Here is a 23,594-nt window from a genome sequence, read left to right as displayed (position 1 = left end):
CTCTGGCCTGGGCTGGGCTCTGTGGGCAAAGAAGGGCACCCTGACACCGAGAAGTGGGTTTGTGCTCATTTGGGGCCTTGGAACACCTCACACAGTGCTTACCAAATATTCACCAGGGTCCTAATCTGGGCAACCCTTTGCTTGGTCCTCAATTTGGGATACAGCAGTGCATGCAGCATGGACCTTATCTTCCAGGATTGTACTGTAGATGATAAGGAGGCAAAGCCCATGCTACCTGAAGAGGAGGAGTCCCTAAACTGGAGCAGGAGACCTGGGTTTGAGTTCTCGCTCATCACCAGCAAGCTCGAGACCTTCCAACACATGCCTTCCTGCTCTGCATGGGCCTTGCCTCCCAGCAATGTTATAAGGGGGAATTAGTCATTCTCTACAGTGGCATCCAGCTCTGAGGCTTTACCTTAGAAACAGTCTGGAAGGGAACACTCAAAATCAGTAGTCAACAAGCATGGAGCTAGTGAGAGCAGTGGTGTGTATTTAGTTGGAAAGATCAGTGCAGGTCAGGGGTTAAGAAGGTTTACAGGGGAGATGGGTCTTGAGTGAGAGATTGGGGATGGGAAAAGTTGGAGAGGAGGAGTCTAGCCCCCCTGTGTGTCAATTTTGGGGGGACCCTAATCTGGGTATCCTCTCCCCTCCAGAGAGTATGGCCTCATGGAGTGGCCTGGGTGTAAATCAGGGATGGAAAGAATGCAAAAGGTGGTGGCCACCTTGGAGAAAATGGGTGAGGACCACGAGGTGAGGGCCCCCAACTACAGGTGTGCAAGGGAGGCCTCACACTGTGGCTGACAGGTTGGGACGCCTGGTTCAGGCTCAGAGACCCAAGTAAAATCGTCAAGGAGGGCCTACAGCTGTCACTGAAAAATCACCAGAGAAATCTTTTTTTTTTTTTTTAATGTATTTATTTTTGGCTGCATTGGGTCTTCGTTGCTGCGCGGGCTTTCTCTAGTTACAGCAAGCGGGAGCTACTCTTCGTTGCAGTGCGCGGGCTTCTCATTGCAATGGCTTCTCTTGTTGCGGAGCACGGGCTCTATAGACGCGCGGGCTTTGGTAGTTGTGGCAGGTGGGCTCAGTAGTTGTGGCTCACAGGCTCTAGAGCGCAGGCTCAGTAGTTGTGGGGCACGGGCTTAGTTGCTCTGCGGCATGTAGGATCTTCCCGGGCCAGGGCTCAAACCTGTGTCCCCTGCATTGGCAGCCGCATTCTTAACCACTGAGCCACGAGGGAAGTCCATCACCAGAGAAATCTTGGGTAGATGATACCCCTCCTCAGAGGCTCTCCTCCTCTCACCCCTGTAGTGCAACCACTTGGGGGGGGGTGGTCCTTCCTTCATTTAACATTTATGGAGCACCTCTCCTGTGGCCGGATGCTGTGGATAGAAAGATGCGTAAGACACAACTCCTGCCTCCGGGAATGGTTTATAAGATGGTGGTGTGGGTGCCGTGGTGGAGCTGAGCCCGGACCCCAGGGACACCCAGCCCAGATGGTGGGGCAGAGGAGGGGAGCCGATGCTGCTGCTTCTCAGGGGAAGCAGAAGGCAAATGTTCAACCCTGAGAGGGTCACGAGAAACAAAGCCGCTGAAGGCAGGGGAAATGTGGTGGGAGGGGGAGGGGTAAATTAGGAGTTTGGGACTGGCATATACACACTACTACATATAAAATAGATAACCAACGAGGACCTACTGTATAGCACAGGGAACTCTCCTCAGTATCGTGTAATAACCTATAATGAAAGAGAATGTAAAAAAAGAATGTATATGTATTTGTGCAACTGAGTCACTTTGCTGTACATCTGAAACTAACACAACACTGTAAATCTTCAATAAAAATTAATTTAAAAAAGCAACTGAAGGCAGCTCCACAGAGCTGCTGCCCCTACTGTTGGCATCTCCAGAGTCCGTTTCTGGAATCAGGAGATGACAAAGTCCATTCTTCCACAGCTCAGAGCATTCTTAAAATGGACTCAAACTGTTACGTTCTTCTCGGCAGCCGTCAGGTTTCCCCAAGTAGGGTGGGTTAAGCCCAGCACTCCCAGAGGAGCCGCCACCTTCAGCGTCGGGGAGGTGCATGGTCCCCAGCCATGGCGGTTTCAGGGCTGCCACCTCCCCACCTCTTCTGCCTGAACCTTGAGCTATGACTTTGCTGAATTACAGCCACCTTAGGGGACACCCTTTGTGTTGTTTTCAGCCACTTTGGCAGCGGCAAATTGAATATGGACTTTGCTAGAAGGTGGGGACAGCGGGAGGCAGCAGCGAGAGCCCTGGAAAAGAAAAGAGGTGAAAACTGACATGGCGGAGGCAGACGGCACCAAAGCCAGACACCTGTGCCCTAACACGCCTGCTCGACAAAGGGCCTGAGTCGGTGCTGGGGCCACGGGGGGGTGTGAGCGAGGGGTGGAGGCAGGCAGCCAAGGGGCCCAGGGGAGAACAAGGCCAGGAGCATGGCCGGGAGGGGGCAGGAGTCGGTGCCAAGCTCCAGGCCGGAGATTCCTGGGGAGGTGGGGAGGGCTCCCCTCGCGCCTGAATCTTGCCCCCTGCCCAGGGCCATGGGTGCCAGGCACCACGGAGCCTCCTGACTCTGTGGGCGCCTTTGTTTCCTGGGCGGGCTGCAGGTGAGAGGGTATCTGGCGAGTCATCCTTCGCCTCCGCCCGGGCTGTGCCAGTGTCAACAGTGCAGCCCGTGGTCCCGCTGCCCTTCCGTGTCCTCCCACAGGCTGGGTGTGGTGGGAAAGCAGTGACAAAGGGCTTCCTGACACACGCATACCCTCCCCTGACCAGGATCTGAGAACCCAGGCGGGACTGGCAGAGGGGGGCGCCCCAGCTTTCTCAGCATTGACACCCACCCCCTCAGCCCAGTGCTGCCCACCCAACACCCTGCCCAGCAGGTTCAACTTGCCTACCTCGTCTCCATCCTCTTCAGCCAGGCTGGGTCTGCTTCTCTGCCCCCACTCTCCCTACTGACTCACCTGCTCTCACCCGGAAGGTCCCACCTTGTCCCTCTGTGTCTCTCTCAATCCCACCCAACCCCAGGAGCTCGGGCTCAGTCCTTCTCAGCAGCCCCCATTCTCGCTGTGCAGATGGATCCCCCAGATCCCGGCCTGCCCACTTGGCTTTGGGCTGCCTCTGTGCGCACGTCTGTTGCCCCCCAGGGATTGCAGGGCATGTGTTCCCCAGTGTTCCCCTGTCCTGCCTCCAGCCCAGCACCTGATGTACAAAGAGGTCATGTATGTCCCTAAGCACCCTGGTGTGGGAAGGAAGGATGTGGTCCTGCCCGGTGGTATCACCCGCTGAAAATCTTGGGCCCACTAACCCACCTATGTGACTTCCAACAAGACGGGGACCTTGGTGAGCCGGTCCCCTCTAGGATACGGAAGCAGTCAAATCACAGAGGGAGATGGTAGGCTGGGGACTGGGGGAGCCGCACATCACCATGGAGAGTAGAGGAAGAATTAATACAGAGAGTCCAGGTGACAGCTGGGCATGCCAGGGATGTATGCAGCAACCTGGGCTTTTCCCAAGGAAGAATGGAACAAAGGCTGCTGGGAGGTGTGCTAGGAGGTGTCCCCAGAGAGGGATGTGGGCCCGGGATTAGAAAGAGCTGCCTTTTATTTATGCAGCCGGGTGGTGGGGACACAGGTGTTTGTGATATTATTTTTATGCCTCTTTGTATGTCTGGAATATTTCATCAAGAATTTTTAAGAGAAAGAGGGGCCTGAGGCCACAACGAAGGAGGTGGCTCTGGAAAAGACGGAGGGAAGAGGCTTGAGGAAAGGGAGGACACCTGCAGTGCAGGTGGGGGAGGAGCGGAGCTCCAGAAAGGGGGAGGAAGCTGCATGGAAAATCCAAGTCGTGAGTCACTGGGGCTCAGTCCAGAACTTGCCAGAACGTGGGCAGGATCGAACCAGGGGTGATGTCATCATGCGAATGGACCACAGATGAGATCCGGTAACGTTTACTAGGATACGGAAGCATCCCCTTCTGTGATCTGCCAATCCCCTGGATTTTCATCTGTGGCTTATAACTGCTTCCAGGCACTCAGGCATGGCTGTCAGGGGAGGCTGGGAATTTTCAGTATTGTTGTTGTTGTTTTCAAAAAATCATTTAAAAGTAGCTGAATCTCCTTTTCAGCATGCCTGGTGTTCAGAATCTGAATCTCTGAAGAACAGCTAAATTATGTATCACGGGGAGGAGGGGGGACTGTGGAGGGGGAATGATTCACTTTACAGAAATGACTTAAGTAACAATGCCTTTAGTGGGCTTAAATGAGATTTGAGGTGTTAGGCTGTTTAGACCTGATCTTGTATGGAAAGCAGAGCTCACCTGCCCGGGCGTCTTGGCCTGTTCTGCTGCGTCTCCATCTGTGTTGGGCCCAGTGGACAGTGCCGAGGGTGGCAGCCCCGCCCTGCATGGAGTTCTGAGAAGCCTCTCACCACTGGCCTCTCCCCCAGGGAATGAGACTGTGTCTGTTGCTTTTCAAGTCTGCCCTATAGGGCTCTATAGGGAGCCCACCTACTTTTTGCCCACGCACAAGGCTGCTTGGACCACAGGGCCTTTATATTTAGATTGCTACCGCCTGGAGTCTGAGCCGAGAGGAGGGCAGATGGCTGATGGCAGGTCTGGGCCACACTCTGTGGGAGCGCGGTGCTTCTGGAAGACTCGATCCTAATGACTCAGTGGATTTTAATAGTATTTAGAAGAAAACTGTAATAACACGCTAGCCACTGGCCTCTGGTCTAGGTTTTACACCTAGTGCCTGTGGTGTTAGATATTTCACGCCAGCCTGCTTGTGGTGGGCGTGGTGGTGTATCAATGAGTCTGGTGTTAATAAAGAATCTGTCTCTTTAGGCAGGGGGTAGATTTGCCATCCTTGTCTGGACCAGGTTCGGCCACACTGGGCCATTTGCCAGGACTACGTTATGTAGAGTGGGTCACAAAATATGTCCGGGTGGGATTTTCTGACCTGTGGACCTGAAGGATGTTCGCAAAAGAGACCAGGAGGAAGGTGTGGATGGTTTTTTTTTTAATTTGACCCTGGTGTGAAATACGTTTTTTTTTAAATTAAGGGTACTTTAATTAATTTATTTATTTATTTATTTATTTATTTTTGGCTGTGTTGGGTCTTCGTTTCTGTGCGAGGGCTTTCTCTAGTTGCGGCGAGCGGGGGCCACTCTTCATCGCGGTGCGCGGGCCTCTCACTGTCGCGGCCTCTCTTGTTGTGGAGCACAGGCTCCAGATGCGCAGGCTCAGTAGTTGTGGCTCATGGGCCTAGTTGCTCCGCGGCATGTGGGATCTTCCCAGACCAGGGCTCGAACCCGTGTCCCCTGCATTAGCAGGCAGATTCTCAACCACTGCGCCAGCAGGGAAGCCCTGTGGATGGTTTTGTGTAGCCTGTGCCTGTGGTGGGTTCTTTACTGCTTCCTCATGATCAATCTGTTCTCTAGAGTCTCTGGGAACGTCCCTGTGTCTGCAACGTGGAGGCGTTGCTTGCTGTGGACATCCGAGTACCGTACTCAAGTTGAACGTGTGAGGAAGCACCTTAAATGGGAGTGGGAGCTGAGGGTTGTTCACAAGAGCGGGTAGAACTTACTAGAAGCTCCTGGCACTGCAATCAGAGGCAGGGTGAGCAGGGGAAAGGGGCCTGTGGACCCTGAACTGGGCAGTGTGCTACGCTGCCCAGGCAGGGGTGGGCAGTGCAGCCGTGTGTGCCAGGGGCTGTGGAGGGGTGCGTGTGCTGCTGTGTATGAGGCAGGATGCAGTCTGCTTCACGGGACTGGAAACTCCACCTAGAGCAGCCCGAAGATCAAGGAGAGACTTCTGGTTAAACACAATGACTTGGCCACATCCGTTTATCTCTGTCCCCTTTCTAATCATCCCCCCACCCATGGCACTAAAGAAACTGACAGAGCTCAATAACACAAGGACAGTGAGAACAGGAGAGGAGCTGACGGCAGGTGAAGGATGTCAGCAAAGCTGTGGAAGCCAGAAAGTCTATGGATGGATGGTTACTCATTTAGCAGAGAGATGGAACCCAAGTGTGGGTAGTGGGAAGAAGCCTCTAGAAGATTCATCCCGCCCCCGCCAACCCTCAAACAAATCAGAAATGGGAGTTTCACATACTTTTGAAGGTGAGGTGAGGAACGGGTCTGAAAACTGGGCCATTGGTTGAAAATCTGCATAAAGAATCTTTAGACCCCAGATCCCCTCCTGTAACTTCCCCTCTCCACCTTAGTCAAAGACTAGCAGTTTCTTTTCCAAAGGAGATGATTCAGAGAAGTTCTGGACTCTAAGACACTGTGTGCAGCTGAGAGCAAGTTTGCACACTGTACTGAAAATGAGAACATTTATTTGAAGTTTACATCCCAAGTCATGAGACTTGCAGCTCCCCTCCAGTCTGCTCCAAAAATACTGGCAGCCCAGTGTCTGTCCCCGAGGCGGGGTGATTAGAAGTTTCCTTTGCAAGTAAACTGATCGGCCCAAGAGGAAAAAAGTGCTACACATACAATATGTGCGAATGTGTATGTATATGTTCATATGTATATGTATGTGTTTACCTGTATATGTGTATACACATACATGTGTGCTTGAGTGCATGTGTATGTGCAGGTATGTGTACATATGTTCGTGTGTATATACATACTTACACGTACATATATATGTTTGTGTGTGTATGTGTGTATACATTCCCTCAAAGAAATGACCAGATTTCTACCTAATCCCTCATAGAGAAATCACTGACTTTTTAGTGTCTTGCTGTTAAATATAATGCTGGTCAAGGGTCACCTGGCTGTTGTGAAAAGAAAACCTCCAACATGTGGGATCAAGAGAGAGAGAGAGAGGGCTTCCCTGTTGGCGCAGTGGTTGAGAGTCCGCCTGCCGATGCAGGGGATGCGGGTTCATGCCCCGGTCCGGGAGGATCCCACATGCCACGGAGCGGCTGGGCCCATGAGCCATGGCCGTTGAGCCTGCGCGTCCGGAGCCTGTGCTCTGCAATGGGAGAGGTCACGACAGTGAGAGGCCCGCGTACCACAAAAAAAAGAGAGAGAGAGAGAGAAAAAACAAATAAGCTGGGGAGAAAAAAGGAGCTGAAAAGATTAGAGCCAAGTCTAGGAGTGGAAAAAAACTTGAAAATAACTATAATTAATGTCCTCAGAGAGATAAGAGGAGATAATGCATCCCTAAAATGAGAATGGGGGCTATCAGAAAGGAACATTCAAAGAATAAGGCAGAACTCTAAGAAGTTAAACATATAATAGCAGAAATTTAAAAATCAGTGGAAGATTTGAAAAGTGAGTTGAAGGACTTTTTTAGATAGTAGGAAAAGAAGACAACAATGTAGGAACTAGGATAGAAAAAAATTTAGGAAATTTAGAAGCTCAGTCCAGCAGGGTCAGCAGTAAGGGTCCCAGAAACAGAGAGCACAGACACTTGAGGAGAAGAGATTATCAGAGAAGTTATAGGAGAAAGTTCTCAGGACTGAAGGACACTTCCTTCCAGACTATGTAGAGGAACACAGTGGATGGAACAGACCTACCACAAGGCCCATCCTTGTGGAGTTTCAGAATGTTAAGGACAAAGAGAAGATACATACAACTTTCAGAGAGGAAGAAAGTAGATTGAATACAAAAGTTGGAGCTTTCCAACAGAGTCCCTGGAGACTAGAAGACACTGGGATAATGCCCCCAGCCTTCCAAGGTAGGGTGGTTTCCACCTTAGCTTTCTATTCACAGCCAAACAGACTACCAAGAGGGAGAGGGAATGAAGTCGGTTCGTATAGGCATGGTCTCAAAGGAGGTACCTCCTACACACCTTGTACCAATGAAGCAGGAGAGTGGAGTGTATAGTAGACAAAGTAATGGGCCCCCAAAGGTATCTGCAACCTAATGCCCAGAACCTGTGAAAATGTGAGGTTACATAGCAAAAGGGAGTTAAGGTTGCAGGTGGAATGAAAGTTGCTAATCAGCTGACCTTGAGATGGGGAGATGATCCCGGATTATCCCTTTAGGCCCAGTGTAATCACAGGGGTCCTTAGAAGTGAAAGAAGAAGGCAGAGGAGCAGGTGAGAGTGATGCTGTACGGGAGGTCGCTTGTTCTGGAGATGAAGGAAGGGGTCATGAGCCAAGGAATGTGAGCACCCTCTGGAAGCTGAACATGGAGATGGCCTCTAGAAGCTCTTCTCCCCTAGAGCCTTCAGAAGGAATGTGACCTTGCCAACACCTTGATTTTAGCCCAGTGAGACCCATTTCAGAACTGCAAGGTAGGGCTTCCCTGGTGGCGCAGTGGTTGGGAGTCCACCTGCCGATGCAGGGGACACGGGTTCGTGCCCCGGTCCGGGAAGATCCCACATGCCACAGAGCAGCTGGGCCCGTGAGCCATGGTCGCTGAGCCTGCACGTCCGGAGCCTGTGCTCCGCAATGGGAGAGGCCACAGCAGTGAGAGGCCCACGTACTGCAAAAAAAAAAAAAAAAAAAAAAAGAACTGCAAGGTAAATATATTTGTGTTGTTTTAAGCCACTTAGTTTGTGGTCATGTGTTACAGCAGCAACGGAAACTAATACAGTGTGGGATCCAGGAAACAAGGGGGTAAGAAGTCCTAGGTGACAACTGTGCAGAAGGCTCAGGTCCAGACTGGAGTTTGAGCATGGGGAAGTCTGGATGCGATCCCTCCTGGAAAAAACCAGAAAGGGACTGACAGATTCCTAATGCACTGAACTGTTTGGGGAGGGATTTTAACAGTGCCGGTAGTCAGTTTGTGTGTAAATAAGTGTTAGGCACATACGGAGCCACTTGTAACACTAGAGAAAATAAATTATGCAAGAAAAGATACCACGTGGCTCATCTGTGAGCAGTCGCTGCCCAGTGACAATAGTGTGAACACGGACAATTGATATAACCAAAATGGTGACATCACTCTGTTGGGAGAGAACAGAAATGTGGGTTTAGAGGAAGTGGGGTTGGGGGCATAGGAAACCTCCTCTTCCATTATGGGGCTCTAATAGATAATATCTAAAAGTGGAAGCTCTAGAAATGGTACTATATAGCGTGTGCGATGAACTGAATTGTGTCCCCCTCCTCAGAGTTCAGATGTTATATCCCTAACCCAGGGTGTCTGTATCTGGAGTGAGGATGTCGCTAAGGTTAAATGAAGTCATAAGGCTGGAGCCCTGATTAGCATCCTTATAAGAAGAGATACCAGAGTACTCACTCTTGACTGTGTGAGGACACAGCGAGAAGGTGGTTGTCTGCAAGCCAGGAAGCAGGCTCTCTCTCACCAGAAACCAAATTGGCTGGTACCTAGACCTTGGACTTCCTAGGCTCCAGGACTGTGGGAAATAAATTTGGGTTGTTTAAGCCACCCGGTCTATTGGTATTTTGTTATGACAGCCCTACCTGACTAATATAGCATGTTATTTAGAAATATGTCACTAAAGAACATAAAAAATAGCTAAAATAGTTGAGAGTGGTTATTTTGGGAATTGGGACTCAGTGTGGGGAGGTCTGGAGCAGGGACTGCTATTTTTCATTGTTGGGTTTTTATTACTTTTGCTTTTTTCAAGCCATGTATATGTGTTAATTTTTTTTTTTTTTTTTTTTGCGGTCTGCGGGCCTCTCACTGCTGTGGCCTCTGCCGTTGCGGAGCACAGGCTCCGGATGCGCAGGCTCAGTGGCCATGGCTCACGGGCCCAGCCGCTCCGCGGTATGTGGGATCTTCCCGGACCGGGGCACGAACCCGTGTCCCCTGCATCGGCAGGCGAACTCTCAACCACTGCACCACCAGGGAAGCCCCTGTTAATTTTTTTAAGTAAATCAATTAAAAAATACTAAGTGGAATGTATTGGCCTAGGTAAATGTAAAGTTCAGACACAGGGTGATCTTCAGGAATAGTTTGATGAGGTCTCCAGCTCCATGTTTCTGCAGCTCAGTGCTGTCCTCGGAACTCTTTCATAGTAACAAAATGGCTGCAGCAACCCCAGGCCTTGCATGTGCCTTTGACATCTCTGGTAATGGAGCTTCTCCCTAAGAGGTCCCCAGCACACATCTTATGTGATAGAATTTGTTCCAGTCACCATGGCCAGGGAGCTGAGCTGATTGGCTTAAGCCAACCATAACCCACCCCTGAAATACATTGGCTATGGGGGGCAAGTGGTAATCTGGGAGGAAATTGGTGTTCTCTTGCCAAGAGGAGGGGCGAAAGAATGGTGAGTGGCTCAAAAAGAGCAAGTGTCCACTACAAATATGTTCCTCTGGAGAATATTTTCCTTCTTCTCCTTGTGAGATGTAGGTCCTTGCTAATACTTTTGATTGGTTGGTTGATTGGTTGGTTTGATGGCATTTAAGTTAAATGTTAACTTTTGTTCTGTGTGACCCATGAAATAGGGAAGGCTGGACATAGAGAAAATGACTTGATAAGGGAGGTTAAAAGGGGGAGGGCATCCCATGCCATATAAGGGATGTGGGAACATGAAAAATGAGAGACAGGTGAGTGCAAAGCCCTCTTCTTAAGAGAAGTGTGCACAACTGTGATTCAGTGAGACACGATCAAAGATTTCAGGGTAGTGTGATTGAGGGATGACTCCTAGACCGTCCCCTGACTCCACATCTCTCCCAGCCAATCTACCACAGATGCTGGAAATTATGTCATTAGAAACTCTCCTCTGTGTAAGAAATTCCCATGACCATTGGGAGGGGGTACATTTGGCCACTGCCTGTCACTAAGGCAGAAGCTTTAGTTTGCCAAATCCTTCCTGGACAGCTGCAATGGGAGGAGATTTGGGGTGTGGGAGGGGAAGAGGGGAGAAGCATCCGGAGGGGTGGGGCCCACTCAGCACAGGCGTGGAGGTGGGAGGAAGGGAACCAGGTGAGGACCAAGGTGGGGCGGGGCAGCACCAGGTCCTTAGTCCCTGGAGAATTGACCTTAAGCTGAGTCCTGATAAGGGGAGCACTAGACGCTCTCTATGCCTCAGTTAACCAGCTTGCCAAACTCACCAGGTCTCTCCATCCCCTCTGACGGATGCCCACAGCTGGAGGAACACGTGGGGCAGGAAGGTGGCTGTCCAAAACGTCCACCATGTCTGCTCCCACCAGCTGAGCTGAATGCTTTCTTAGAGGCAGCTGGCTCACTTCCCAAACCTGTTTATGCCAGTGGAACTTGCTATTGTAATTATGAAATTTAATTAAGTATTGTGCAAACCAATTAAATCCTATTGCCAAAAAAAAAAGAAGAAGGAAAAAAATTGTTTCAATGAAAACTCAGGTGAAGCTTTGGAAAGACTCAAAAAAAAAACGAGTCCATTTAAAAACATGCTGTTGAGTTAGATGTGGGTGAAACAACTGGGAAAGTTTGGGGAAATATTCACAAAACCAAGGGAGACTTTTGCACTCAGATTATTTTGCAAGTGTATTTAATTTCTCATTCCATTTTAAAAAACCATAATTAGAAATTGCAGTGTCATATGAGTGTGATTTATGCCCGAAAGACAGTAGGGACAATTACATCCAGGAGATGTGAAGATAAAGAAAGGCCTTGGTTTTACATCCAAAGTTTGGTGAATGAATGTACCAACATACAGTAGGTGTTAAAATGTTTCAATTCACTGACTAATCATCTCAGCTCAGAGGGCTTCTACCATAGCTTGTTTGCGGTGGGCTTCAGCTCCTGGACACTCCCTCCGCCCCCACCCCACCCCCGCTCTGAATCACAGGCTGGTATGCAGAGCGAGATTACACTTTGGGGCCACAGATGCTTTAGTTGGCTAGATTTCCCAGAGCTGCAGAATTGGGAGAAGCTAAGGAGAAGCAGGGAAGAAGTTGGGGATGGCTTCAGCCTGGGCCAGTCCCCCTGCTCCCTCCCAGATGTTACCCGGCGACTGGAGCAATAAGTTCTAGTCCAGCCTGCACCGCTCCCCATTCTTCCCCAGACAACAGGGAGCAGGGTGATTCCACACCTGAGTCTCAAGCTCAGAGGCAGCTGGCATTTGGGTTCTTTATCTGCCCTCACGGCTGCATCTCCTGCTTCTCTGCACACGTCTACTGCTCCAGCCACACCTGCTCACTCACCGCCCTGATTAGGCTAGACCACTCCCACCTCTGCATCTCTGCTAAGAGTGTCCCTTTCTAGACGGTCCTTTGTCCCTACTCTCCATATCCTCCCCATCCTTCAAGTCTCTACTTACTGTCTGCTGCCTCCAGGAAGCCCTCCCTGATTACCCCCTGAGTTTACTGCATGTACCACCCTCCTGCACTTAGTCTTGACTGCCTTCTCATCTTTCCAAGATATGGGGGAATTTTAGGTGCTGAAGGGAGGTTCTCACCAAGGTTCACTGGCCAAACCACACGTTCCCCACGCTATAAAAATGGGGTTCTTCTGGAGACCCTTTCTGGATTTTATTTCAGACACTCCCACCTAACATCACCACCCTGCATGATTGCTCAAATTTCACCAGTAAAGCTCCTGCAGTGGGCGTAGAGATTCGGGAGTATTTGTCCTGAAAATCTGATGCGGGAGAATCAATGAACTTCTGAAGGGCTATATAGGACACTGGATTCTGTCCCTGAGTCCCCAGTGCTAGAGGGAAAATTGCAGGCGTTCAGTTCAACTCAGTTATTTCCAACAAGTTTAAATCAGAGACTTCCTGTAAGCAAGGCACTGGGGTAGGGGCAGGAGGCAGGGGGCAGGGAGGAGTAGGGATGGGTGGGTCCAAAGATGAATGACACACGATGGCACCTCCCTCCAGAGCTGATGAGCTGGTGGGGGAGACGGCGATGCGTGAGGGACTAGGATGCGTGATACACAAATTGCAGCGGGAGGCGGAGCACCCAGGCAAACCTCTTACAAGAGGTGACAGCCGGGGCGGGGCGGGGGGTCTGAGGGGAAATGAGGGGGTGAGCCCTGGAGGTGCGCAGGGCAGCCAGGACGGGTTCCACACTTCACACGGATGCAAGTAGTGCTTCCAGTGGGCCCTGATATGCCTGGTGGCCTCTCTCAGGATCATTTCTGGGAGGAGAAGCTGGGTGATTGAGGCAGACAGCTCTTTCCTAACTCATATGATGGAAGTTCCAGGGAAGAGCTCTGACTGGATTCTCCCAGGCGCCAAAGATTGGGTGACACTGCTGCAGGGACACATCCTGGTTGGCCTGGGGCAGCCACTTTATGACTGAGGTCCCCAGGTAACTATGATCAATTCCCCTTTCACTCTCAAAAGTGTCCTTGTTTGGACAATGAAAGGTAGTATCCACATGGAGGGGAGTGATGCAGTCCCAGGGAGAGAAGGGGCAGGGGCCACCGGGGACAGCTTCGCAGGCAGCCTTGGCCAGGCTCTCCCCTTCGGCTGTGGGGTCGCCCGTCCCCTTTCCCAACACCCTTTACACCATCCACACTGCCTGGGTCTTACTTGTCATTGTATGTCACTTGCAGATTTGTCTTCCGCATCATTGGGATGCAGAGTAAACAGTGGAGTTTAAAAATAAAAAGCAAGATAAATCCCTTTCCCAGGGGACCAGTTTTTTTTTCTTCCACCTGAGAGGGGGCTGGAAACACCTTTATCTCTGAGAGAAAGGAAACCTGGCGCTAATGATTCCCGTCACACTGGACACCGGGTGAGCTAGAACTTTCTGGAAAGCAGGTTTAGATAAAGGGAGGAGTGTGAGGGATAGGACTCAGGGTACCAGGAATAGGACAAGGGCAAGACCCACACAGGCAGGAAAAGCCGCCAAGGGGAACCCTGTGGTCACTGAAGGCAGAGCAGGCCTGCCTCCTGTTTTCACGGTCTGGAGCTCCGAATGCCGCCATTGCCAGCCTGACATCAGTCCCTCCGAGGGCTGATGAGGGAGCCTCCCTCCCAGCGCCCTTTGGTTTCCCCTCCCAACACGTGCCCACACCAGCCTGAAAATCCCAGCCCCACTGGGCAGCACAGCCAAGCCGGCGACGTCGGCAGCGCCCATCTCCCCAAACACCATCCGCCGATGAAATCAGGCACAGAGAACCTTCTTGTTAAGCCCATGAGACCCCCTTCCTCCCCTTGCCCTTGCAGGGGACGAACGCCGCTGCCACTGAGACGCTTTCTCCATGAGCCCTGCAGACAGGAAGGCTTTATTACCACACTTTCTTATGTTATGGAAGGAAACCTTTCTTCCCCCAGATTTGAACTGTTATTCAATATTACAACCCCGAATATTCTTTGTCACCCCCCTGTGCCCACCCACGTTCTAGTGAGCATTAACCATCCTGTCTCACCAGCCAGAGAGCAGTGGGAAGGACCCCCTCAGTGGGCGCCCTCCCCCCTTCCTACCCTGGCGATTCGGGCAGGGGACAGCTGGGGGGTGGGGGTCTGGGCAGCCATTACCCTCCCCCTCAGCTCCTCCAGGCCAATATCTGCTGGAGCCCTTGCTCAGATTTGCTCAGCCCAGGAATACTTCCCTGAGGCCAGAGAAAATAAAACGTGTGTGACTGAGCCGTCGGGCCTGTGCTGGGCAGCCTGACCAGAGAGATTAGGCCTTTGTTCCTTGGACGGGCTCCTCTTCTGCTCCCCACTCCCAGGCCCAGGCCCCAGCTTTGGCTTTGGCTCTGGGCTCAGCCCTTTCTCCTTCTCAGGCTATTTTAAGATTCTAGGCCAAGGTGACTGAAATTCAGACATCCAAGGGACCATCACCCCCAAAGCAATGAAGAGGATTTGGTTGCCTTGGAAGACACTGTTCTCCACTGACAAACACACACACTCTCTCTCTCTCTCTCTCTCTCTCTCTCTCTCTCTCGTTCTCTCTCTCTCTCCTTCTCTCTCAATCAAAGCAGACCAAACTGGAAACTGGCCTGGTGCCCTGCCGGGCTACGTGTGATGGCCTGGACCTCAGTTCATGGATTTCCCGAAGATGCCCCCAAGTCAGGCCCCGGGGCCGAGGGCCACCCTTCTGCTCTTCAGGCTGCTTGGCAATGACTACACACACACACACACACACACACACACACACACACATCTCTCAGCCTTCCAGCGGGGTGGGGTAGTGGGGTCTCAGGGCCGAGCAGCACATCGTGTGCAGGTGTGTCTGGGGGCTGGGAGCCCTCTGACATGTGCTCCCAGGGCTGGGAAAGTGGCCTCAGGACCAAACACAAGGTCTCCCCCAAGGCGTGGTGGTTCTGCTGTTCATTCTATTCAGCAAATACAATCAGATTCTTTCCTTTAGTGGGTAAATAAAGAGGCATACAAATCATCACTATTTAATTCAATAAATGTTTATTGAGCACCTGCTATATCTGGTGTTGGGGGTGGAAGGAACAGAAAAAGGCTGGGTGGAGTCTGGCTTGCAGGCATGGGCTGGGTCTCTTTTTGCCCCACCTCCGGAAGGCAGTGGCGGTGAGCCTGGCACAGGCCATGTGCTGGGGAAGGATGAGTTATGGCTGAGTCACTGCCCCGTAGCCAGAGGTGTTCCGGTTGCTGGGGTGCACGGCTGTTTGCCTCACCAGCTGGGGGTCGTGCTGGCCTCCCCACTTGGCTTTCCCACACGGTCTCTAACATTTTGGTTGGATGCAGTTGTGCTTCAAGTTGGAAGGATCATGCTGGTGGTCTCTGGACCTTCCTCCAAGTCCCCAGCATGGGACCTGGCCACCCAGCGGGGTCAGTGATGGCCTGGGTACTAATTGGCCCTGAGTATTGTGTTTTGGGGGCAGTTGTTGTTTTTAATTAATAGACTATTTTTTAGGGCACTTTTAGGTTTATAGAGAAATTGAGCAGAAAGTACAGAGAATTCCCATATATCTCCTCTCCTCCCCCTCCCTCCGAGTTTCTCCTATTATTAATATCTTGCATTAGTGTGGTACATTTGTTATAATCGATGAACTGATACATTATTTTTTTATTGAAGTATAGTAGATTTACAACATTGTGTTCATTTCAGGTATACAGAAAAGTGATTCGGTTATACATACATATATGTATATATCTATATACTTTTTTTTCAATTCTGTTCCATTATAGTTTATTACAAGATATTGAATATAGTTCCCTGTGCTATACAGTAAATCCTTGTTGTTTATCTGTTTTATATATGGTAGTGTGCATCTGTTAATCTATTGATACATCATTATAAACTAAAGTCCATAGTTTACATTAGAGTGCATTTGTGTTGTACTGTTTTATGGGTTTTGACAAATGTGTAAAGCCATGTATCTACCATTACAGTATCATACAGAATAGTTTCCCTGCCCTCAAAATCCTCTGTGCTCTGCCTGTTCATCCCTCCCTCTCCATTGACCCTTGGCAACCACTGATCTTCTTTCTATCTCCATAGTTTTGCCTCTTCCAGAAGATCATACAGTTGGAATCATACAGTATGTAGCCTTTCCAGATGGGCTTCTTTCACTTAGTAATATACATGTAAGATTCCTCCATGTCTTCATGACTTGATGGCTCATTTCTTTTCAGCACTGAATAATATTCCATCGTGTGGATATTTATTTATTTGTTTATTTGTCCATTCACCTACTGAAGGACATCTTGGTGGCTCCCATTCTTGGCAATTATGAATAAAGTTGCCATCAACGTCTGTGTGCTGGTTTTTGTGCAGACATGGTTTTCAACTCCCTTGGGTAAATACCTGAGTGTGCTTGCTGGACCCTATGGTAAGAGCATGTCTAGTCCCGTAAAGACTAGACAAACACTAGACAAACTGTCTTCCAAAGTGTCTGTGCCATTTTGTGACCTCAGGTTGGTTGATTTTAATATCAGCGGAAAAAGCAAACCACAACCTATGCAACACAGGCTCTGAAGGATCCTGGGAAGAGAAGCCACTGCCTCCCGGTCACCACAGACCCTCAGCTGACCCACCCTCAGTAACGGCTCATCACTGCAGGCCTCTCCTCACCAGGTGCTGGGCAGCACTTTCCACAAGAGTGCAGTCAACTCTCATTCCTGTGCCGCTCTCGCGAGCGCTAGGCGCTGGGGACTTAGCAGTGAGCACAGCTGTCAGCATTCCCCCCATGGAGCTGACCTCCCAGGGAGACTGGTCTTGCCGCCCTCACCTGAGAACATACAGATGCTGGGCCCTGTGCCAGGTTTCTCCCTCCATGTTCTCATTTCATCCCTGCTTCAACCCTGGGAGGTAGGAGGTCGGTGCCGTTATTCTGCCCATTTTGCTGGCGAAAATCTAAAGCAGAGAGAGGTTAAGTCATTTGTCCAAGGTCACACGGCTGGTCAACGGCAGGGCCAGTCTGCATCTAACCCACAAGGCATTATGGCCTCCTGGGAGCTGCAAGACCCTGCAGCAGAGACCATGACTTCACTGTCCCCTGAGGGCACCTCTCATGGCCTCTGCCCCTCCCTCTGAGGCCAGAGCCGGCCCCTTCAGTATCATTCTTGGGGGTGCAGGGGTGGGTGTGCGGTGGGGAGAGGCTGTAATCTGCCTGCCACCATCCTGCATCAGAGAGCCTCCCGCCTAGCCACTCGTGCTTGCTGACGGCTTCTGTGGGGGCCAAGGTAAGCAGGACACAGCCTGAACCTCCCCTGCCACCACTGTAAAGTGAGTGTGTTCAGGCCCCGGGCTGGGAGTCTGGGACCCACGTCCTGGTTCTGCTTGTCTTTGGTATGACTTGGGGCAAGTCCTCGCTGGACTTGGGTGCCCTGGCTCTAAAGTGAGGGATTTATCGGGTTCCTCCAGCATGGGCATTTAATTTTTTTCAAAAAACCATTAGAGACCCTGAAAAGAACAATACCAATTTTGTGTAACTTGTTGATTGTAACTGCTATGGCAGTTCCTAGAAAAGAGAGGTTAGTGCAGATTAAAAAAAGAAAGAAAGAAAAAGATTTCATGAATTTGTGTCAGTTCTCAAGGCAGCATCTCTACAAAGGTGGCTGATGAGAAGAGGGGTCTTTATCGATGAGCAGAAAGACCACACGGGGCCAAGGTCACGTGTGCAGCAGGCTCTGACCTGCACCCAGCCCAGGACCTGCCCCTCTGGAGTTTCCAGGACCAAACATGGCCTAACCCACAGGCACTGTTTCATTCTGGGCACAGACTTTCACAGTCCCCAAACCATGCTACCCTCTGGCTGGTCCCTTCTGGTGGACGTCATACAGGCTAAATTTTATACGAAACTCGGAGCCCTCACAGGAACAGCTGGAAAAGGTTCTGAGTCCGAGGACTTGGTTTGAGCAGGGATGCTTGAAAGCTGGATGCTTCTGAGAAGGTCAGTCAGCTTCCCTATGCCACCATCTTCCTGACTATGAACCGTCCTGGAGGGAGTTTGCAGGCTGGAACCACACCTTTTCATGTGTGCATCCCCAGCAGGTAGCACAGACCCTGGGATACTGCAGATGCTCACTAAATGGGTTAAATCTATCCCACCTGCCCGACAGGTATGTGGGAAAATATTTTTTTTAACTATAAAGCATCACGCAAATGTTAGCTAATATTAACTAATATTAATGCTAATATTAGTTAATATGAGTGTTAGGCTGTTGGTCATACAGTTCCGATTCACAGTTAGTCTTCCTGTTGCTACCGAAAGCTAAGAGCAATCAGAGCAAAGGGCATAGGGGTTTGTGGCCACACATTTGCAGACAGATGTGGGCCTCCCACATTCCCAGTGTCTGTACACTCGGGGAGGAGAGAAGACGACATGAGGATGGAGAAAGGGAGGGATGTCAGATTGCACAGCCTGGTCAAGGGCCAACCGTTTCTCCCTATGTCATCAGGCTGGAGCCAGAACCCTCTGCTCCTTGACCGCTGCTTCCTTCTCTCCTTGGGGAGAACCACGAGCGTGTGCCCTGCAGAGGCCTGGCCCTTGACAGATAGCACCGGCTGGTCCTGGAGCCAAGGGCTGGGGAGACGGAGTCTGGATGATGCCCTTTGGCCCATTTCCAGCCATTCCTGGAGATTCAAGAAAACAAGTCATTAGTCTGAAGTGTTCCTTAATGACAGCAAGGCAGCCAGATTGTTGGGTTTGAGACTCCCCAGGTCAGGGTCTGGGAAGGCACCTGAAATCATTAAGGACCTTTTCCTGGCTGAGGGGCCATGAACTGGAAACTCATCTCTCCAGAGGTGAAGTGGTACCCAACACCTGGGAGGATGGATGGGGTGTGGGGTGGGTAACTATTAGCTTGTAAATTTGCTAACTTCACATTCTCACCTAGAATCATAATTTTATTTACTTACTTTTTTTTTTTTTTTTTTTTTTTTTTGTGGCACGCGGGCCTCTCACCGCTGCGGCCTCTCCCGCCGCGGAGCACAGGCTCCGGACGCGCAGGCTCAGCGGCCACGGCCCACGGGCCCAGCCACTCCGCGGCATGTGGGATCCTCCCGGACCGGGGCACGAACCCGCGTCCCCTGCATCGGCAGGCGGACCCCCCAACCACTGCGCCACCAGGGTAGCCCCCAATTTACTTACTTTTTAAGTTGAAAGTGACCTTAGCAATCACTCCCTCAACTTGCAGATGAGAAGACTAAGGCTCAGAGAGGGAAGGAGTCTTGTCCAGAGCTCCTGTCGACTTCCCTTGTCTCGCAAGCCTGGATTTTTTTTTCCCCTTTATTTTCCTTATACCATTATTTTTTGAGGCTTAGAGCACGTTCCAAGAAAAAAATCAGGACACTGAAAAAAAAATTATCCCTGCTATTCATTCACTCCCAACTCGGAGAAGCTGTTGGCTCTAATGACCTTTCCAAATTCATAAAATCTGTAAATGCTCAATTGTTTATTGCACACATTGAGCTACACCTCTATAAATGGCTGGAGGGACTTGCACGCCCGCCTGGAATATTTAGCTCGAGGGCTCTGCAGCCAGCAGACATGCTATGTAGTCTAGGCAGGGGAGCTGGGGCCGGATTTCCTGACAAAGGAGGCAAGGCCTGTTGTCCTTCCCAGAGCCTCCAGGGAGCAGCCCACAGTGTGCTCAGAGCCCGTGGCAGACAAAAAATGTTAGTGACAATCTCTGTCCAAGGCTCCTTTCAGAGATTTGGGGGGAGAGACAAACCTTCCTGACATGAGTATAGAATAGTTCCCAAGCAAGTGCTTGATTGCTGCTGTGTGACGTTCGGAGAAAGCAGAGGTGGGAGGTTCTGGAAGGCTTGTTGGAGGAGGTGGAATTTGATGTAGATCCACTAGAAAGGGTAGGATTAGGTCAAGTGGAGGCCACAGGAAAGGGCTTTCTAGTCAGGGAGCAAGGAGGAGAATGAGCCCACGTGCCTCAGGGAGGAAGCCGGCACGGGGCATGGGGGTTGGGACTCCTGGGTGGAAGGAGGCCCCACTCCGGGGGGTGATGGTATTTGGACTCCAGGAAGTGGTCACAAGAAGACCCTGTTCCGGACTTCCCTGGTGGCACAGTGGTTGAGAGTCCGCCTGCCGATGCAGGGGACACGGGTTCGTGCCCAGGTCCGGGAAGATCCCACATGCTGCGGAGCAGCTGGGCCCGCGAGCCATGGCCACTGAGCCTGCGTGTCCAGAGCCTGTGCTCTGCAACGGGAGAGGCCACAGTGGTGAGAGGCCCACGTACCGCAAAAAAAAAAAAAAAAGACCCTGTTCCTTATGCTCAGACACCTCCATCTGTGACTACGTTGCACGAACACCATGTTTACAAGCCATGGGTTCCCTGGCCCAGAGTCACACTGCCTAGTTTGCCCTTGAGTCCTGGTGACAGTCTCCCTGTCTGAGCTTGTGAACAACACAGGCTATTTTGACTTCCAAGATGAAGTGGACCAAAGTCCTGTAGAGAAACCCTGTGTATGTGGTACTGTTACTGCAGGAGGATTTTTTTTTAATTGTGGTAAAGTATACATAACATAACACTTACCATGTTAACCATTTTTAAGTGTACAGGTTAGTGGCATTAAGTTTATTCACATTGTTGTACAACCATTGCCACCATCCATCTCTAGAACTTTTTCATCTTCCCCAAATTAAACATGAACTCCCCATTCCCACCTCTCTCCCCAGCCCCCAGTAACCTCTCTATTCTACTTTCTGTCTCTATGAATCTGACTACCCTAGATACCCATATAAGTGGAATCATACAGCATTTGTCCTTTTCTGGCTGGTTTATTTCACTTAGCATAATGTCCTCAAGTTCATCCATGTTGTAGGATATGTCAGAATCTCCTTCCTTTGTAAGGCTGAATAACATTCCATCACATGCATAGACCACATTTTGTTTACCCATTCATCCCGTGGACGCTTGGGTTGCTCCCATCTCCTGCCTGCTGTGAGTAATGCTGCTGTGAACATGGGTGTGTGAATATCTGCTAAAGTCACTTGCAGGACGATTTTGAGCTTTTTAAAAAAAGGGCTTCAGCCTTTCAAATTATCAGGGGTGATCAACTGGCCCTCTCTGCTATCACTCCGCGAGGAGCAGATTGCCAGCTTGCTGCTCCCCACATGTGAAGACTCTCCTGCCTTGAGCAGAGCTCTTCATTACCCTCTGCCAGGGACACAGATTGAAGGCTGGACTCTGTGTGCCCGTGGCCTCTCCCCACGCCACGCTAAGCTGCTTCAGTCTGCGTGCTAGCCAGTGTCAAGGCCTCTTTGCCTTCACTTCTTATCCTGAAACACATCAGTCACGTTGAATTTGTCTCTCGCTGAGGTAGCAAGTGCTTTGCACTCTTGCTTGGTAGGTTCTTTCTCTTACCTCCTAAAATGTATTTAGCCACGATTGTAAAACCCAAGGGAAATCACTCAGGCAGAGTTCTCCCTTCTCGTCCTGTATCCTCACCACCCCCACCCCCTCCAAAAATCTCCATACGCTGCTGAAGAACTAAGGGGCATCCTGTCTTGAAGCATCCCTACCTCTGGACATTAATTGGCTCTACAGATCCCATACTCACCTAAAACACATTAAAGTGATGGCATGCTCAGGCAGAAAGGCAGGAGGACTCACAGTTCAGGTTGGCATTGTCATTAACTCAAGTCTTTGATGCCAACTCCCTCCCGCACCGAATGTCCTGCCTGGCCTCACAGTCAACCTCCGAAATGCATTTTCTGGCCTTTGTTGGTTTGTGTCAGCTCTTGAACATTATTTAAATGTAGTTTGGGGCCCATGCATGCAATTACCATTGTGTTATTATTCAGAACCAGATTGTTAAGATTCAGGCAGCTGTACAAGGAGATGCCCTGTGCTGTGAGGTCCAATTTAGGAGGGCCTTCTGAGCTGGCGCGCAGCGTTGCTAGGCAACCCCATGCTACAGAAGAGGAGGCCTCGCTCCGGAGTGGGAAGAAGCCCAGCGCCTTCAGGGAATTGGAGGCAGTGGTCAATCTGAGACTGGCATGGCGCCGGGGAGGGGGAGGGAGGCGACGTGGGCTGAACCCGGAGGAGGGGGGATCTTGCCAGGGACGCCCCCCCCCAACTAGCACAGGTTGTTCTTGGGAGGGGAGAGTGCTGCTGGGAGTGAGAATGCAGAGAAAGTGCAGAAGACAGAGGTCGGCCACGAAACAGCTGAAGGATACCCAGAGCAGATGCTAATATGTTTCTCCATCCCTTTCTTCTCTTTGCAGGAAATGAGCAGGTTTGCAGAAAAACTGCTGGCCTGAAATTTAAGAAGAAGGCGTCGTTGCTTGTGAGTCTGAATTTTGCTTTCTTAGGTCTGTGGTTTGACAATGTTCCTGGGAAGTGGGTGGGTTCCCCTGTTTGGGGCAGGGAGCATGACCTTGATGGAGTCGGGCTTTTGGTTCTTCTGGAAGGTGCCTCTGGCTGGGTGGGGCTGGACCCAGGGGTGTAAGGCTGTGAAGGTGCATGGTTTGAACCCTGGCTCTGCCCTCTGAGTGGAGGGTGCACCCACTGGCTCACGAAAGAGAGTCGCTCCCTTGTGGTTGATTGGTGTGCGAGGAAAGCAGGACTCCTCTGGTATGAGGATGATGTGCGCTTTTTTTTTTAACCCTGGGACCACAGACAGTTTGTACAATTCCAGGTTTGCTGCTAGGGTGACCTTACTTAGAACAGTAAATTCTCATATAGGCCATTTAACAGTGTGTTAAACTAAGAGCAATCATATGACCCAATTCATTACTCAATCTGAGAATATTATTAATTCACCAGGCACCTGGCACTACAAAAGAAGCAGCAGGTTCAGGCTCTGTTTTGGAGGAGCTGTCAGTCCAGTGTGGGAAGAGAAGACATCTGCACATGAGACCATGAAAGAACCTTATGAGAGGGCATACGTCCTGCTCTGGCCCATACTGCACAGGCAGAAATGCTGGTGATGAGAGTGGTTAGGGAAGGCTTCCTGGGGAAAGAGAGACATGAGCTGGGCTGATGGAGGAGGGAGGCTGTTCCAGGGGGAAAAGAACAAGGCACAGGTGCCAGGATGGGAACACACAATGGCTCACATGGAGGATGTCATAGACATGGGTCTAATGAGGGAGGGGAGGAAACACTGGTGACACTGGGCAGGGCCAGATGGTACAGGGCTTGAAATGGCTTCATGAATTCCACAAAGAATCACGATGGAGTAAAGTGTCCCTCATCTATGTAAGTAAAATTAAGTTTCTGCCAGTTTATGACTCATTATGTGAAAATGGCCATATGGATTTTTCAACAAGTTTGAGGTTGTATTTGAGATTAATATATACACTGGATAGATTACAGGAAATTCACATTGGGCATACTCCTTGTATCT

The 23,594-nt window shown here is 50.5% G+C and overlaps 1 protein-coding gene across 3 annotated transcripts in view; it reads left to right on the top strand.

Moving 5' to 3' along the window:
• The window catches only part of ZBTB7C (zinc finger and BTB domain containing 7C), a gene marked incomplete at its 5' end in the record, with an annotated part of 377,445 nt that overhangs the window by 205,151 nt on the left and 148,700 nt on the right, over nt 1-23,594 (top strand). For all 3 annotated transcript variants that reach the window (XM_081252548.1, XM_081252546.1, XM_081252547.1), the window contains one exon: nt 22,474-22,535. The remainder of the gene's footprint in view (nt 1-22,473; nt 22,536-23,594) is intronic.

This window comes from Mesoplodon bidens (genome assembly GCF_964165515.1).
Source record: "Mesoplodon bidens genome assembly, chromosome: 13".
Taxonomy (NCBI): domain Eukaryota; kingdom Metazoa; phylum Chordata; class Mammalia; order Artiodactyla; family Ziphiidae; genus Mesoplodon; species Mesoplodon bidens.
Note: the sequence above shows the minus strand (reverse complement) of the source record. Positions and strands in the feature narration are given on the sequence as shown.